General features: G+C 35.5%; 1 protein-coding gene across 6 annotated transcripts in view; it reads left to right on the plus strand.

Annotated features, from left to right (window-relative positions):
• The window catches only part of LOC131514658 (uncharacterized), a 180,199-nt gene that overhangs the window by 2,726 nt on the left and 157,818 nt on the right, over positions 1 to 19,655 (plus strand). The window contains exon 1 of one of the 6 annotated variants that reach the window (XM_058734896.1): positions 8,384 to 11,650. The exons of the other annotated variants lie outside the window; for them this stretch is intronic. The gene's annotated coding sequence lies outside the window, so the exon portion shown is untranslated. Of the gene's footprint in view, positions 1 to 8,383; positions 11,651 to 19,655 lie in introns of those variants that run through there. 6 annotated transcript variants of the gene reach the window in all.

A 19,655-nucleotide genomic window follows, 5' to 3' on the forward strand; every position in this document is an offset into this window, starting at 1 on the left:
CTCTACGGCATAATAGCATCTGTGAGGGGGAAAAAAAACCTCATTATGGGTTCCATGGCACCTTTTGATGAAATGAAGATAAAATTATATTGGCTGTCATTGATGTAAAACTAAATTTACTTCTTGGTAATTGAATATACTTGGCCAATGCTTCAGCCTTTTTCTTCACAATCTATATGCTTATTTTCATGTAACTTCTTTAATTCCTTTTTCATATTTTGTTATGTAAGGAGACTTAGTCATAACAAAATTGTAAAGTTTAAAGTTTTAAAATATTGTCTAGGTCAGAGTTTTTTTTTTGTTTTGTTTTGTTTTGTTTTTTTTATTGTAGTTGTGAATCATTTGAAGAATCAGGTGGATTTTTTTTTTCCTGGTAGAATTTTTGGGAGTGTTCTCCTTATTGGTATAGAGTCATTGAATTCTCATTTGGTGCAAGATCCTGCTAGATGCCATAGGCAATTATTAGAACTATAAATTAGCACACCCCAATTCAGGGGTTTATTTTTTAAAGAAATAGAAGTTTATCTTTTACTATGAAGAAGTTTATTTTTTTACTATGTATGTATGGTTCATTGTGTACCTATGTGCTTTGATAGTTTCAGCAGAAAATAATAGAGAAGCAAATTGTTACTTAATGCTCTAAAGCAGTTTTGTGACAATATAGGTCTTGTTAATGACCGGTTCAGCAGTCCGCAGTGTTGGGAGACTGAATCCAATGTGCTTGGAGGAGGAACGTTGGGAATTATGAGTTAGCTGTCAAAAAAGATACGTAAGTGATGAATCACTGAATTCTACTCCTGAAATCATTATTACACTATATGTTAACCAACCTGGATTTAAATAAAATTTGAAAAATTTTTTAAAGATAAAAAGTTCTGTGACATAATCATTTTTCTGGAATAATCTTTTAAAATAAAGGTGAATTTATCCATCGTACTCTCTGCCTAGATTTTTCCTGCATAGATATTGCTTGTCTAGCCTTACCTCATTCTTCAGGTCTCAATTTACTGCTTCCTCTAGGAAGCTCTCTTTAAATCTCCCCTTAATACCCCCCCCGCCCCGCCTTCTCCCAAATCTGGCTCAGCTGCCTCTTCTTGGTATTTCTCCTTTATTTGCACTTAGTATACTTTCTTGTTATCGTTTATTTGTTTGTCTTTCCCATAGACTGAAATCTCCCTAAGGGCATGATCCTGCCTTGCTTACCACTGTAGCCCAGCACTTGGCACAATACCTAGCCCATAAGTAGACCTCTCAATAAATATTTGATAATTGCTTGTCATGAAACTTAGTTAACCTTCTTTGATGGTCTCATCAGAGTAAGCATAATGGGTCAGGTACTGCTGTTTTAGACACCAGTTCAATTGTGCTGCTGTTTCATCTTTCAAGGATATGACCAAGTTTTACATAACCATTGGTTAAAATATTCCAGTATTTTGTTGTTTGTTTGGGTGTACAGACAACAGGCACTCAGAATCATGCTTTCTTTGATTTTATAATGCTAAGAGGAAGAGATTAGAGAACAAAGGTAGTTCTTTATTTGTGTATTGGTGTGTTGGACATGTTCATTCAGGAAGTAGTTACTGATCTCTACTCAAGTATTTGTTGATCTCCAGGATACTGTGCTAGATGCTATGGGAGATTCAAAGACACATTATACATGAATTCTCTCTTCACGTTGCTTAAAGTCTGATAGAGGAGACTGTACAGAAATATAACAGAAGGAAGAAAACAATAGTTGACATAGAGGTATAATGACCATCCCAGAAAAGATGCTTAAATATTTGTCTACTAAATTTCTCATCTATTGATAGATAAAGTTGGCCTATTTGTATTTCTTCATTTTTTTTCTTTTTTTTTTCAACGTTTTTTTTTTTTTTTTTTTTTTTTATTTATTTTTGGGACAGAGAGAGACAGAGCATGAACGGGGGAGGGGCAGAGAGAGAGAGGGAGACACAGAATCGGAAACAGGCTCCAGGCTCCGAGCCATCAGCCCAGAGCCCGACGCGGGGCTCGAACTCACGGACCGCGAGATCGTGACCTGGCTGAAGTCGGACGCTTAACCGACTGCGCCACCCAGGCGCCCCTTGGACTAGGATTCTTAATTCTTGTTGATTGAAGATACTAGTTCACTTAATATAAATTTCAAAGATGTATTGTCTACATAACCATGTATCAAGACACGAGTAGAAAAAATAGGTATGAAACACTGAAGTAAAATAAGGGAGTAGAGAATAAAGAAGGTAAAAAAAAAATCAAGCAATAATGACTGAGACTAAAACAGAAAAGTAATAGTTTTTGACTTGCACAGAATTATGCAAATGATTACCACTCACTTTTCTTATGAATTTAAGCCACTCAATTCCTTCACACTTCAGCTTCCCCATAGGTTGGACCAAGTCAGTGTTTTTCAAACTGCAGGTCCTATCCTACTAATGGATTGTGAAATCCATTTAGTGGGTCACTATGAACACTTTTTAAATGATATTAGAACAGCATTGAAAATATCAGGGTACATCACACACAGAGAAGGTCGTCAATATTTTTGTGAAACTCTGTGAGTACTGGATAATAATTTAAAATGTAGTCCTAAATGTTATTTAAGGAAGAAGTTAGCTTTTAATAAATCTTTAAAAGGAATGTATTTGAAAGATGTGGAGGAAAGATAGCCAGTTTAAATTAGGAATACTCCCAAATATCCCTTATGGTTTGTGGCAATCTACTATTTATCCCAGAAATACTATTACAGATGTGTTTTCTATATTTTACAGATAGATGTCCTGTTTTAACACCATTACATTTACTGGCCTATAGAACACTCTTTTCAAATACTAACCAACCTATATTAGAGAAATGTCACTTTTCTAATGTGGGCCCAAATAAATATATTCAAAGTGAATCCCTTAACAAATGACCTCATTATTCTTCATCCATTGTTTCTATCTAGTCACTGCTTCTGTGCAGTCTAGCAAAGCATGGGTCCTATGGGTAGGAAAGAAATTTGTTCTGCAGGTGCTTAAGACATTTTGTTTTGTGTGTGTGTGTGTGTGTGTGTGTAATTTTAATTTCAATTTTTTTTTAGTTTTTAACTTTTAAAATTTTTTTGAGAGATAGGGTGTGCATGTACACGTGGGAGAGGGACAGAGGAAGAGGGGGAGAGAGAATCCCAAGCAGGTTCCATGCCCAACGCAGAGCCATGAGATCATGACCTGAACTGAAATCAAGAGTCGGACACTTAGCCAACTGAGCCACCCAGGCACCTCTGGGTAGTTTTTAAATTCATAAAGATATGAGATTTATGAGAGAAAAACTGTGTGCATGTCAAATCTGAACATCAACATTCAACAGCACTGAAAAAATTAAAAATTGATATACTATCAATGTGGTGCTCTTTAAAGTTATGTCATTTTACTGAGCGTTAGACCTGATAGAATATTTTTAAATGAGTGAGTGGGTGAAATATATAAATACCTTACCTGGAGGGGCGCCTGGGTGGCTCGGTCGGTTAAGCATCCAACTTCGGCTCAGGTCATGATCTCACAGTTTGTGAGTTCGAGTCCCACATCAGGCTCTACGCCGACAGCTCAGAGCCTGGAGCCTGCTTCAGATTCTGTCTGTCTGTCTGTCTCTCTCTCTGTCTCTCTCTGCCCTTCCCCTGCTTGCACTCTGTCTCTCTCTCTCCCTCAAAATAAATAAACATTAAAAAATTAAAAAAAAAAAAAATACCTTACCTGGAAAATAGCTTCATTAAATAAAGTACTACTAAGAGGCTGTATTTCTGTGACTTTTGATATCCTCTTCAATGTATTTCTTTGTAGCCATATCAGCTCTGGGTTATGGTTAGAACATAGGGAGAAATGCCATAAGGAAGTGAACACTGGAATGATGTTCATTATAATGGGATTCTACCTACTTGTAAAAGTTTATTCATTACAAATTATTAAAGTTGCTTAAATAAAGAGATCTTAAAAGGAAGATTGTAAAATGAACAGACCTTCTAGTCATAGCTAAAGTAATACACTGTTGACCTAATTTTAGTTGGCCTGATTAAGTAAACTTTAGGATAAGTTCAGAAATCATTGAAAGGTATTTTTTTGGTTAGTTTTCTTTGAAGTTAAATGTACATTGACTTGTATTTCTTAGAAAAATCTATTACTGAACTAGTACAGAATGTGAATCATTTCTTGTCTGAAATATAAGATTGATGTTTACAGAGCAGTTGTCCAGAATCTTCTTGCTGAACTGGAAAGTATTTCACTTTTTTTCACTGTAGGTCCTTTCAACTTTACAAATGTGTTATTTAAAACATAAATCGTATTGGTACACAGGAAACCCATTTAAAATTAAATTTAAAAACACTCCTGAGAATTCCATGGAACATTTCTGGTTTTATAGTTTATAATTTCTAGCAAAAGAAAAATGTTTAATACCTTAAAAATATCTTTTTAGAGACAGCCAAATCTAAAATATGTAATACATATGAGAGAATAATGCTATTAATATCTTAACTATTGAATGCTTGAACACAACATAAAAAGCATCATTATCTTTGCTTTTCCCAAAATAAACTGAGCTAACAAATTTAAAGCTGGGAAATTCAGTACCAGAGTTAAAATAAGTTATTTTTAGGTATGGAACTTCTACTTTTACTTTAATCTCAAAACTAAATGGTATGTTAAAAACTTATTCTATATTTTTATGTATATAACTTATCTGCTTGAGAATTTATATCAGTTAATACATATCTTGATTCTCTCTTATGATATGAGCACTGAGCTAAATTTTCAGATAAAGTACTTTTCTTTTTGTTCTTTTATAGCATAGGTTTCAAGTAGATGGAAGGCTGTGCCTTTGGTATTTGGGTAGGATATTTGCCTGTGATTTCAAATTCTCAGAGCAACTTCCTAACATTCCTATGAATGTTCCAGAAAAAGTAGAGTTTCTCTTAACGAGTCTACTAAAATGCTATTGATTCAAACTTCCACCTGCTGAAATAAAACATAAGCCACTTAGAGACTAAAGCATTTAGAAAAGAAAAGGAGTTCATATGCAAAGAAGATCTACAAGGGAGTCCAAGCTTTAGAAGGACAGCCTTAACAAATTAAAAATATGACAAGCATTTAGAGGAAAAAAGCTACCTGCAAACTTACCAAGGTCACCAAGTTTGTATGCACTGTCTTTAAGGTGGAAAACAGCACTTTTTTCACATAATTGGCCGTATCCAAAAAGGTCATCGCATATCTTCAGACATTTCCAAAATCAGAGATATAGTTGTTTTAATTAGAGAGTAACTTACAAGAAAGACTCAAGATTTCATTTACTCGAGGAGCAAGAACTAGACAGGGTGATTGTTTGCTGATGTTACTTTATCTCAAGGTTGCAAAGTAAGTTTGCAGGGATTCCCCAAGACCACCTTTGTGTTCAATGATTTCACTAAAACAACACACAGAACTTAGAAAAGCTGTCGTACTCACAGTTTTGGTTTATTACAGCAAGAGAATACAGATTTAAATAAGCAACTGGAAAGGGGACATTGGACAAAGTCCAGGAAACACCAGGCGTGAACTTCCAGTTGTCCTCTTCCAGTGAAATCATGCAGACAAGCACTTAATTCTCCTCGAAATGATGTGTGGTGATATGCTTGCAATATTGCCAAGCAAGGAAGCTCCTCCAAGCCTTGGTGTTCAGGTTTTTCGGTATGGACTGATCACACAAGCATGGCTGACTGCCCATATGGCCAACCTTCAGTCTCCAGCCCCTCTGTAGGTCAAGCTGATACTGCATGGCCTAAGGCCATAGTGGACCATAAATCACATTGTTAGCATGAACTATCTGGGAGGCCTGCGGTCCCTAGGTAAACAAAAACATCATCAGGCAGGATATTCCAAGGCCTTAGAGGTCATCTCCTGGGAGTTGAGTAAAGACCAAACCTTTCTTTGGAATGTGAAAGGTTTACACAACTTAGACATGTTGTGTTGACCCTTTACACTGTTGTTTCATTTTGTTTTCTACTCTGGAATGTGATGTGCATTGCTTACCAATCTGGTTAAGATGTAAATTTTGCCTCCAAATTTCCTCCTAAAGCATGGCTCTGACCACATAAATTTGTCTACTGATTTTATGATACAGTATCATTACTTTGATATTTTGTGTTATTTGGTCAGTTTTATTATATGGATGTGATAAAAGGTGATGCTTAATGCACAGAGACCTTTTTATAATCTGGTTAGTGAAACTAGAGACATGTGATACCACAATTTAGGGATTAACTTTGGAGACTTTGTAAAGTCTTTAAGGCTGTCATTCCTTTATATGTAAGATACTGCTCCCATAAGCTCTTATACTGAAATCCAAAGCCAAGGGCCATTCAGTTCACCTCAGTCAAGTTGCTTGGAACTTGTTTAGTAATGGGCTTGCCATACCTACTTTAATGGGATTTGAGGCATAGCCACAGACAGTAAAGCAATTTTTCAATTACTACTTGGTAGTAAGGAGAACAGGTTTTGATTGAACTTATGCTAAATAGCTACATGGCTATGAAAAGGAAGGAAACTTAGTAAAGGCATTTTGTATAATATTTAACAATTTTTACCATTTTGTGGTACATTGATATATGATTTTCTCCAGAATCATTATTTTTGTTTTCCTGCCAGTCTCTTACTTATACATTCCGTTAAATATTTCCAAATATTTTTTTTTCTGTAATTCTGAAGGGTCAGTTGGAACATAATACCATTTAAGGAATGTTTCTACCAGTTTATGTAAGTGTAGCCAATAGATAGATCAAAATAATGTATGTCCCTTAGAAAGAAAGCATTCACAGAATTAACTCATTTAGTCCTAGGTGATAAATTCTTGTTTTTCTGATTTGAGGTGAAGCACTCAATTTCTTGAAGTCATTTGCTTCTGGATTTAAAGAATCCTAGAAATCCTGACTCTATCTTTTGATAGTCTGACAGGTATCTTTTTGTCATGCTGATACCAGTTTACACAGAAAAATCTGTTTCCATGAGTCTGCTCCCTACAGAGTCAACAATTACGAGTATGGTAAAGTGTTTACTGAGGCTTTCATTCTTTTCATGTTTGTTCCAGAAGACTCCGTTTTTGCTCTGTATCTTATCATGGGGACTTGATGAAAAAGCAGAAACTGTCCGTGGATGACAGGACTCAATGGCTTAGGTTAATTTTGTAAAGGCCAACAATACTAGAATAGTGGGGAGTAGAATCTTTTTTCTGAAGTAACACATAATCATTTTATAAGGATTTAGTCAAATATTATCCTGAGAGGGTAATTTATGGATTGAGTAGGCATTAAAAAGTCTCCAGGTTCTTTTATCTCAAAATATTTTTAGGATTGTCAACTGCAAATAAAATATTCCTTTAAAAAAAATCAATTTGGGGGGTGCCTGGGTGGCTCAGTTAGTTAATGCATCTGACTCTTGATTTAGGCTCAGGTTATGATCTCATGGTTCATGAGATTGAGCCTCACGTAGGTCTCCATGCTGACAGCACAGAGTCTGCTTAGAATTCTTTCTCTCTCTCTTTCTCCCTCTCCCTCTCTCTCTCTCTCTCAAATAAACTTTAAAAATAAATAAATAAAGTTTAAAAAATAGTTACTGTGCCAATCTTTGTATAGAGACATGAGTATGCTTCTGGCCAACCTGAAAGTTACACAATTGCTAAAAATATCTTTATTTTATATTTATAGTAATACATTTACTTAAATGTAGTTAACTTAGTTTAAGCTCCTCTGAACTGCTGTGCAAGTTCTTTTCATATGTAGGACTCAATAAGCAGGATGACTTTTGCAATAGTTTTGAGCTAATAAAAATCTGCAGTATACCAAACATATCTAATGATTTTTAGTATTCCTCCTTTTATAGGATAAATTAACAAAACTTTGGAGCTGTCTAGCAACTGTTTGGGAAACCCCAAAGAAAATTTTATATAGAAGACATAGTAATAGTTTATTATTCTGAATTTGCGAAATGCCATATCAAAAAAAGTTATCAGAGGATAAAAGATATGATTAAGTGACTAAAGAAGGTTACAGGCAATTTGAAACATTTCTTTCAAAAAAGAACATGTATACCAACATACCTCAGTTTTTCATATATATCTTTTCAACCTACTAATTAATGGTCACTTAAAATATATAAAAATAAAAGGCAAGTGTATGTAAAAACTATGTTTGTTGACCTAGTATTTATTTTGTTCTGTACAAATGACTTGCTTAGATATAATTTATATCCAAAGATTACTAATAAGTAACTCAGTTTAATATTCATTTAGGAATTAGAAAAGTATCTATAAAGTATAATTATTTAGGCTTTCCATGAGAAAACAAACCTGTCTTGCATAAGTTAGAAGAGTATACAACATTTTAATTCTCACTGTAATTAAATCAGAAAGGAGACATCTAAAACAACATTATTAAACCAGTCTAATTTGTCCAACTGCATGCTCATTAGGAACATGATTACTTAAATTTTTCTGTTTTTCATACTAAATATTTAGGAAGTCTTCAAGTTTTGTTTAAAGGTACTGAAGTTTTCTTTCTATTTTTCTCTCTGCTGTCAATTTGCATCTCATTACTTATCTTGTCAACTTGTAAACAAGGCTATTTTTGTAGTAATTTTCCAGTCAGATTGTGGGTTGAGCTAGAAGCACAACTTTAGATTTATTAACACCTTATTTTGGGGCACAAAGCTCTTTTGTACATCTTTACCTGGATTATTCATTTATTTATGCTTTCCTATTTTCTTTTGAGAGGAGAGAAAGTAAAAGTTATGCACCCAGAACTTTTTAGATTTCTTGCAGGGATCATTAAGCTCTAAGCAAGTCAAAAGCAATCATTCTCTCTCCATCACAAATTCAGGCTTATTTGTAGAACGCTTGTACCATTCAAGCAAAACACAAAGTCTCTACCCTTTGCTCTAAAACCGTTTAAAAACAATTTCAAATTTTATTCATTGTGTATATTTTGTCCTCTCTCATGGTAAATCTGTCTGTTGGAATTAGATATCCTTATATAGTGTGTTCAAATGACAGCTCTTATGGCCTGTTAGTCTCTAATAGTATCCCAAGGGACAGAGAAAGTTTATAATTGTAAATAGACTATTGTAGAAAGCTGTACCTTCCTTTTTGAGGAGGAAAGAAGGCTTTTAAAAAAATACACTAAAAGAACCAACAGCTTGGTTTTATAACATCAGCCACAGATGGATCAAATGTAATCCAAGTACAAAATCTCACTGGCTAATGCAGCTCCAAATTTCCAATATCTGCTCTTCACTCCGGTGGGCACGAAAATATTTTTATTTTGATTTGAATCAGAGTGGCACACAACATGAGAACAGCATAGAGGGTTTCACCAGTGGTAAGGCAGCAATGAAATAAATGAGTACTATGGGGAGTAATATGAGCAACTTTGCAACTTACTAGTGAAACCAGTCATCAGTTTGACTAAATCAAGCTCTCAAGACCTAAAGGCAAAGAAAGATGTATCTCAATGACAGGAGCTAACAGAATGCTTAAGACAAATGTAAAATACAATCAAATACACTGTCATATGTTACCTCATAAGGACCAGACAGACCATTAAAAACTGTATTACCAACATTGCTGCCGCCAAAAGAGAAATAGTGGTTGTGTACAAATCAGAACTAGCATGAAAACCAGACTTAACCAGGAAACAAAAAACCAAACAGTTATAAAAAAGAAATAGAATCAACTAAATTAAAACCCTATTTCCACAGAAGATTCACCCTAGGACTGGAAAAAGTTATAACTCAAAGAACCGTTAAGTTACAGTTTACTTGGTTCTGGCTGGCGAATACTTACCCCTGGTAGATAAATACATAAAATCTTGGTAGAATCTATAGAATTGTCAAGGAGATACTCAGAGACAAAGCACTTATTAAGGAAAAGTTTACTTTTAAGAAACTTTTGTAAGAAACTCCCAAGTATAAAAGGACTGGTTCACCAGATAAAAAATACAAGAGTTGGGGGCGGGCGCCAGAGTGGCTCAGTTGGTTAAGCGTCCGACTTTGGCTCAGGTCATGATCTCATGGTTCGTGATTTTGAGTACCACATTGGGCTCTGTGCTGACAGCTCCGAGCTTGAAGCCTGCTTTAGATTCTGTGTGTCTCTGTGCCCCTCCCCTGCTCACGCTCTCTCTCTCTAAAATAAATAAATAATATTTTTTTAAATGTTAGGAACAACCCCACAAAATTATCAATACTATTAGCTTGTAGTTAGTCCGCTCATGATAGAAAAGAGCAATTTTCTCAAATGGCTGTCACAGCTACAAAGGTTATCACAAATCAACATTGTAAAAGTTGATAAAATTGTGTTTATGAGGGAGTCAATACTTATAAACAAAACTTAAGGATTCTTTTATTTTGGGACAGTGAACTAGACACAGTGACCCTGTTTTTGTTTCCTTGTTTTGTTTCTCTCAGGGTGCAAGTTGTTTTATTTTCTGATTATGATGTATACACACACTGATGCAGCAGAGCAATGTGTCAAGTTTTGCTTCAACACATGCTTCTTTTGGTCCTTGGTAGTTGAAAACCCGTTCACAAACAAATACTGAGGTAGTTAGTATAACTTAAAGGAAAAGAACTAACAATACAGTGGGAAAAGGCCAAGTTTAAGGGGGTAGTTTGGAGAGTCGGTTTTTTTAAAAAGAAATTGCCATATCTCTGTGGACAAAATAATAGAAACTTTGGATTAATGGGATTATAATACTAATGACTAAGACAAATCATAAAAATTTGATTTTGATTGAGGAAAAAGACAGAAGGGGTAGAACAAAATTAAATTTGCCAAGCCTTTCAGTGAGAAGTTGAGTCTGACTTTGTCAGACTCAAGGAAAAAATACAGGTAGAATTCCGTACTTCAAGAATTTGTAAATACTAAGAGGATTGAGGTTCATTTAATCCATATCCCTTTGATGAAACTCCTCTTCCAAACAGCCAGACACCTTGGATTTTCCCAGACACTTGTTAGACCAACTTTTCTCAGGATGGAAGCTGTGATTCATTAGTGGATCCTGACATTGATTAGTAGCGAATTGTGACCAGAAGTTTGTTTTTATTTTTTAAATTTTTTAAAAGTTTATTTAATTCAAGAGAGAGAGAGAGTGTGTGTGTGTGTGTGTGTGAACAGGGTAGGAGCAGAGAGAGAGGGGAGAGAGAATCCCAAGCAGGCTCTGCACCATCAGAGCAGAGCCTGATGCAATGCTTGAACTCATGTACCATGAGATCATGACCTGAACTGAGACCAAGAGTCAGATGCTTAACCAACTGAGCAATCCAGGTGCCCCCATTTTTTAATGAAATAGAGTATAAAATATCAGAATACATTATGTGTGGTACTTCTCAAGTAAGTATTGAGACTTCTACTTTAGGTAGGATTTAGTAGAAAGACGAGGCTTCCACTGAAACAGATAAATTATGAAGTTACATGTGTAAAGTCATTGGAAAGTCATGGACACAACAAAGCCTAGATGAACTAAATTTCTAGAAAAGGAAGAGCTCTCATGAGTGAGCTGACAATCCCTGGATGTTTTATTCCTTAGATCATTTACCAATTCTGGTCATATTGACTCTGTTTTTGGCACAGAGACTCTACTGGGACAAAGAGAAGCCAGGTGAGTTTTTGAAGACCCTGGGTGCAAACATACCAGATTTGAATCTAAAGAAGTTGGAAATATACCATGGATATTTGCTGAACGTTAAGAGTATAGAAGAGTCTGGAGAACTGGCCCAGAAAAATCTTCAATTTTTTGGTGCTTAGGAGATAAATTCCTTCTGGAAACAGGGACTGTGTCAAACATGACAATTCTCTCCCTCAAGTTTTCACCAGATATTGAACTTGATGTTGTGGGGGACTAAGCTCAAAACCTTTGAAGGACAGAATGCCAGGGATGAAGAGAAAGAGAAAAGCCAGGCTATCAGTCAAAAACCTCAGGAGGCCACACTCACAAAGGAAACTGGATTGGAAGGGCAGAGTTAACTCTGTCCACAATGATTAAGAGACAAAATCCTACCAGAGACAGAAAGCTAGCATGAAATACTTGGCTAGTTCTCCCTCTCAAGACATTTGCCAGATTTTGAAGCTGCATTGAAGTAGGAGGCTAATGAGCTAAATTAAAATCTCTAAAATCATAAACACTATGATTCTCCCATAGTGTTTAAGGGGTGAAGGAGAGAGACTTGCCAAGTTGTCAATCAGAAGTCCAGGTGAGCCACACCTGAAGAAAAAGGACAAAGAGGCAAACTGAGTCTAACTAAAACCAGAATCCAGCCCCAATCTAATTCCATTCCTGATGGGATTAAGATGACTAGCCCTTCAAATTATACATCTAACAGAATAAAGGGAGAACCTTTATGGGGGGTGGGGAATAGCAACATTATCAGTCCCATTGGTTCTTTTATACACCAAACATAGCATATAATAAACTATAAGACTTGAGAAGATGTGGGAAAGTATGAGTGATGAGAGAAAAAGCAGATAGTAAAAGCAGACCCATAGATGATCCAGATGTTAGAATTAGCAGACAAGGACTTTAAAATAATTACTATGTACATATGTATATACATATCATGCACATATGCACACATACACAGTAAAAGAGGAAAAGATGGGAAAATTGGATAAAGTGATGCATAATTTTGACAGATTGGAATCTATAAAAATATGCATTATAGAACTTAAAAATACAACAGCTAAAATTGAAAATTCACTGGGTAGTTTTAAGAGCTTAGACTGAGCAAAAAACAGTGAAGTTTAAGACAGGAAAATAGAAAATATCTGAAAATGAGGCACAGAGACAAAAAGAATGGGATTAATTAAATGGAGTAAAAGAATATAGTGAAGTAATCAAATGTATGTTTAATTAGAGTCCTAGAAGGGTAAGAATGAAAGAGAATGGAGCAGAAGCAATATTTGAAGAGATAATAGTCATGAAAGTCCCCAAACTGATGACTCTTATCAGCCCAAACATTATAGCTCAGTGAACCCCAATACACAGGGAGGATATATACAAAGGAAGCCACAGTTAAAAACATTACAGCTGAAATGCTGAAAGACAAACATAAAATCTTCAAAGCAGCAAAAGAAAACAAGACACATTACTTTCTAAAAAAGGAACAATAAGACAGATGACTGATTTTCTGATTGAAATTATGGAAACGAAAAAAGAATAGACGTTTAAAATGCTACAACTCACACCATTCACAAAAATAAACTCAAAATGGATAAAGGACCTGAATGTGAGACAGGAAACCATCAAAACCTTAGAGGAGAAAGCAGGAAAAGACCTCTCTGACCTCAGCCGTAGCAATCTCTTACTCGGCACATCCCTAAAGGCAAGGGAATTAAAAGCAAAAGTGAATTACTGGGACCTTATGAAGATAAAAAGCTTCTGCACAGCAAAGGAAACAACCAACAAAACTAAAAGGCAACCAACGGAATGGGAAAAGATATTTGCAAATGACATATCGGACAAAGGGCTAGTATCCAAAATCTATAAAGAGCTCATCAAACTCCACACCCGAAAAACAAATAACCCAGTGAAGAAATGGGCAGAAAACATGAATAGACACTTCTCTAAAGAAGACATCCGGATGGCCAACAGGCACATGAAAAGATGTTCAATGTCGCTCCTCATCAGGGAAATACAAATCAAAACCACACTCAGATATCACCTCACGCCAGTCAGAGTGGCCAAAATGAACAAATCAGGAGACTATAGATGCTAGAGAGGATGTGAAGAAACGGGAACCCTCTTGCACTGTTGGTGGGAATGCAAATTGGTGCAGCCGCTCAGGAAAGCAGTGCGGAGGTTCCTCAGAAAATTAAAAATAGACCTACCCTATGACCCAGCAATAGCACTGCTAGGAATTTATCCAAGGGATACAGGAGAACTGATGCATAGGGGCACTTGTACCCCAATGTTTATAGCAGCACTCTCAACAATAGCCAAATTATGGAAAGAGCCTAAATCTCCATCAACTGATGAATGGATAAAGAAATTGTGGTTTATATACACAATGGAATACTATGTGGCAATGAGAAAAAATGAAATATGGCCTTTCGTAGCAACGTGGATGGAACTGGAGAGTGTGATGGTAAGTGAAATAAGCCATACAGAGAAAGACAGATACCATATGTTTTCACTCTTAAGTGGATCCTGAGAAACGTAACAGAAACCCATGGGGGAGGGGAAGGAAAAAAAAAAAAAAAAGGTTAGAGTGGGAGAGAGCCAAAGCATAAGAGACTGTTAAAAACTGAGAACAAACTGAGGGTTGATGGGGGGTGGGAGGAAGGGCAGGGTGGGTGATGGGTATTGAGGAGGGCACCTTTTGGGATGAGCACTGGGTGTTGTATGGAAACCAATTTGACAGTAAATTTCATATATTAAAAAATAAAAATAAATAAAAATAAAAAATAAAAAAATAAAATGCTACAAAAAAAAAAGTATCTGTTGTATACCTAATTAAAATATCCTTTGGAAGGGGCGCCTGGGTGGCGCAGTCGGTTGAGCGTCCGACTTCAGCCAGGTCACGATCTCACAGTCTGTGGGTTCGAGCCCCGCATCAGGCTCTGGGCTGATGGCTCGGAGCCTGGAGCCTGTTTCCGATTCTGTGTCTCCCTCTCTCTCTGCTCCTCCCCGTTCATGCTCTGTCTCTCTCTGTCCCAAAAATAAATTAAAAACGTTGAAAAAAAAAATTTTTTTTTAAAAAAATAAATAAATAAATAAATAAAATATCCTTTGGAAATCATGATAAAATAAATACTTATTCAGATAAAAGCTGAGAGAATTCATCAGCAGCAGACCCACACCATAAAAAATATTAAAGGTAGTTATTTTTAGATAAAGGAAAATTAACTCAAATGGAAACGTGGGTCCTCAGGGAAAAAAAGAGCAGCAGAAAAGATAAAATATGTGATTAAATTTTTTAAATTGAGTTTCGAAGCAGCAAAAATAAAATGTGGAGTTTATATGCAGAAGTAAAGTAAAAAAAAACAGCTGCATAAATTGTAGGAAGAAGGTAAATGGACATAAACCATTGTAAGGTTTTTATTCTTTGGACAGTGGTTAAAAAAAAATACTAGTTTAAGGTAGGCTGTAACAAGCCAAGGATACATATTATAATCTAAAGGAATGATTATCAAAGTATGAGTATTATCAAAGTAGCAGTATAAAGCAATATAAACATCATCTGGGAATTTTTTAGAAGTAAAAATTCCTCCCCCAGACCTACTAAATTATAAACTTCAGAGGTGGGGCCCAGAAATTGTATGTTTGAAGAGTCCTCTAGGTGTTTCTGATGTGCACTAAAGTCTCAGAACCATTGCCCTGGGTAATAACCAAAAGAAAACAAACAAGTATAATTAAAAACCTAATAGAAGAGAGAAACAATAATAAAAAACGAATAATCCAAAGTAATGAAGGAAAAAAGGAATAAAGGAAGAGAGAATACATAGGACAAATAGAAAAATAAAATGAATAAAATACATAGTAAGATTGTGAACTTAAACCCAACTATAATAGTACTCACATTAAATGTAAATGAATTAAATGCTTCAATTAAAAAGATTTTCAGATTTGACTCAAGAGACAAAAAGGCACAGATAATTTGAAAGGATTAAAAAGATATACCATGTAGGGGTTCCTGGGTGGCTCAGTAGGTTAAACATTGCACTCTTAATTTTGGCTGGTGAGATCCAGCCCCACATGAGGGTCTGCACTGACAGAGTGGAGCCTGCTTGGGATTCTCTCTCTCCTTCATTCACGCTCTTTCTCAAAATAAATAAATGTGTGTGTGTGTGTGTGTGTGTGTGTGTGTGTGTGTGTGTGTGTGTATATATATATATATATATATATATATATATATATATATATATATATATATAATATATACCATGTAAACACTACCCACCCAAAATGTTCTGTGATTGTATTACTAAGACATAAATTTGACTTTAAGGAGTATTACTAAAGGGGCACCTGGGTGGCTCAGTCAATTGAGTGTTGGACATCAGCTCAGGTCATGATCTCATGGTTTGTGGGTTCAAGCCCCCCATTGGGCTCTGTGCTGACAGCTTAGAGATGTCAGATTCGGTGTCTGCTTCTCTCTCTGTCCCTCCCCCACTCGCACTCTGTCTCTCAAAAATGAATTAAAAAGTTAAAAAATTTACCAAAAAAATTACTAAAGATGAAGAAAGATGTCATAATGACAAAAGTTTCATTCAATAAAAAAAAAAAAACCCTTACAATCCTACTAGCAGCCAATAATAACTTCAGATATGTAAAACCAAAATATCAGAACTAAATGGAGAAATACACAAAAACCAGTCATTGCCAAAGATTTTGATGTACATATCTCAATATCTCATTAAAAGTCAGACAAAAAAATCAGTAAAGATATAAGATACAGATATAAGAGATTTAAACAACATTATGAAACAACTCAATCTGACTGATCTATGTAGAGCGCCACTCCCAACAACAGAATATATATTCAAAAGTACATGACACATTTACCAAAATAGACCATATGTTAGCAGAAAGCAAGTTTAAAATATTTTCAAAAATTGAAATCATGCAGACTATGTTCTTAGGCCACAATGGAATCACATTGAAAACTGAAGCCAAAAACTGGAACCAATTCTAAATGATTTACATGTCAATGAAGAATGCTCAGTGGAAATTAGAAAATATTAAAATGAGAAATAATGAAAGCACATCTAAAATGGTGATGTAACTAAAGCAATGCTTGGAAGGAAATTTATAGTTTAAATGCATGCATTTAGGAGATATGTTAAAAATTATTGGTCTAAAACTTTAATCTCAAGAGCTTAAATCCAAGATACTAAAAAGAATGTATAATAAATGATTAGGAATAAAAAACATGTAAATAATAAATGAATAATAATTCAATATAATTGGTATTATTGAATTAATTGGTATAGTAAATGAATGTAAATAATATATGAATCATAATAAATAAGCAGAAATCAGTGAAAGATAAAGCAGACATAAACAGACATTTAGAATAAAATAAAACTTGGGGCACCTGGGTGGCTCAGTTGTTGGTTGTCCGACTTCGGCTTGGGTCATGATCTCACGGTTTGTGAGTTCAAGCCCCGCATGGGGCACTGTGCTGACAGCTCAGAGCCTGGAGCCTGCTTCAGATTCTGTCTTCTTCTCTCTCTCTGCCCCTCCCCCGCTTGTGCTCTGTCTCTCTCTCTCTCTCAAAAACAAACAAACATTTAAAAAAGAAGAAGAAGAATAGGGAAGCCTGCATGGCTCAGTCGGTTAAGCATTTGACTTAGGCTCAGGTAATGGTCTCACAGCTCATTGGGGCCCGGTGTGGGGATCTGTGTTGACAGCTCAAAGCCTAGAGCCTACTTCGGATTCTGTGTCTCCCTCTCTCTCTCTGCTCCTCCTCCACTCATGCTCTGTCTCTCTCTGTCTCAAAAATAAATAAACATTTAAAAAAAAGTTTTTTTAAGAATTGTTAGAATAAAATAAAACTAAGTATGGCTCACTTAGTAAAATTATTAAATCTCTAATAAGACTGATCAAGACAAAATAACAAGTACAGAAATTATCAATAGTAGGAATGTAAAAGGAGACAACACTATACATCCTACAGATAATAAACTAGTAAAAAGACTCAAAGGGCATTAAGAAAGTGAAAAGACCCACAGAACAGGAGAAAATATTTGCAAATAATGTACCTGATAAAATATGTATCTAGAATATATAAAGAACTCTTGTAACTCATTAGTAAAAAAACCAAAAAGCTCAATTAGAAGAATGGCAAAGTGGGGTACCTGGGTGGTTCAGTCAGTTAAGCATCCAACTTTAGCTCAGGTGATGATCTCATGGTTTGTGGGTTCAAGCCCTGCACTGGCTACTGTGCTGACAGCTCAGAGCCTGGAGCCTGCTTCAGATTCTGTGTCTCCCTCTCTCTCTGCCCCTCCCTCACCTGCACTCTGTCTCTCTCTCTCTCAAAAATAAAATAAAGATGTGCAAAGAATCTGAATAGTCATTTCCCCAAAGAGGATAAACAAATGACCTACAAGCACATGTAAAGATACTCAGCATCATTGACATTAGGGAAATGGGAATCAAAACCACAATGAGATACCATTTCACATCCACTAGGATGATTAAAATAAAAAAGATAATAAGTGTTTAAGATGTGGAGAAATTGGAACCCTCACACATTGCTGGTGAGAATGTAAAATGGTGCAGCTGCTTTAAAAGACAGTCTGGCAAAACTTTTACATGAATGTTCGTAACAACATTATTCATAATAGCCCAAAACTAGAAACAACCCCAATCTCCTTCAAATGACGAACTAATAAACAAAATGTGGTATAGCCATGCAATGGAATATTATTCAGCCATAAAAATGAATGATCTATCTGTATGTTAACTAACTGGATACATGCCAAAACAGAGATGAACCTTGAAAACATTATGTGAAATAAAAGAAGACAGTCACAAAAGAACACATATTGGATGATCCCATTTATATAAAATTGCCAGGATGGGCAAATCTCTAGAGATAGACAGTAGATTAGTGGTTGCCTATTGCTAGGGGTAGGGTGACTCAGAAAAATGGAGAGAAACTGCTAATGGATATGGGGTTTCTTTAGGGGGATGAAAATGTTCTGAGATGGATTGTGGTGATGGTTATGCAATACTGTGAATACACTAAAAATCATTGAATTGTACATTATAAGTGGTTTAATTGTATGGTGTGTTAATTATATCTTTAAAAAGCTATTCAAAATATGAAAGGATATTATGAATGAACAAACTTATGCCAAAAAAATTATCTACTTAGATGAAATGTTCTTTTAAAAATTTATTAAAATAAACACAAAAAGGAATACAAAATATGAATAATCATAATCTGTTAAAGATATTGAATCTGTAGGGGTGCCTAGGTGGCTCAGTTGGTTGAGCGTCCAACTTTGGCTCAGGTCATGATCTCACAGTCTGTGGGTTCGAGCCCCGTGTTGGGCTCTGTGCTGACAGCTCAGAGCCTGGAGCCTCCTTCAGATTCTGTGTCTCACTATCTCTCTGCCCCTGCCTCCCTCTCTCTCTCTCTCTCTCTCTCTCTCTCTCTCTCTCTCTAAGACAAATAAACATCAAAAAAAAGAGAGAGATTGAATCTGTAATTTAAAAACCTCCCATAGAGAAAATTTCAGGCTGAGATGTTTCATAGGTGAATTATTCCAAACATTTAAGGAAGAAATAATACCAATCTTACTTTGATAGATGGGCTTAATCCATTTACATTTATTATAATTATTGATATATTTGAACTTATCTCTACCATACTTTTTTTCTCTCTTTTCCTGATTTCTGTTGGATTTATTAAACTCATTCCTACCTCCCACCTCTACTTGTTTGAGAGGGTCTGTGTTGCATTTTTATTCTTTTAGTAGTCAGTCACCTTGAAGTTTTTGACACAGTATTTTCCTGAAGAGTCTAGTTACTCAGTATTTCTCTTCTAAACATGCCTTCTTTAAGTCTATCAAAGCCCACCTTAACCACCCATTGAACACCCACAAACACTGCTCAAGCTAATCTTACTATCTGTCTGAGAGCTTAGATTTTACCACTT

This window comes from Neofelis nebulosa, chromosome 6 (genome assembly GCF_028018385.1).
Source record: "Neofelis nebulosa isolate mNeoNeb1 chromosome 6, mNeoNeb1.pri, whole genome shotgun sequence".
NCBI lineage: Eukaryota > Metazoa > Chordata > Mammalia > Carnivora > Felidae > Neofelis > Neofelis nebulosa.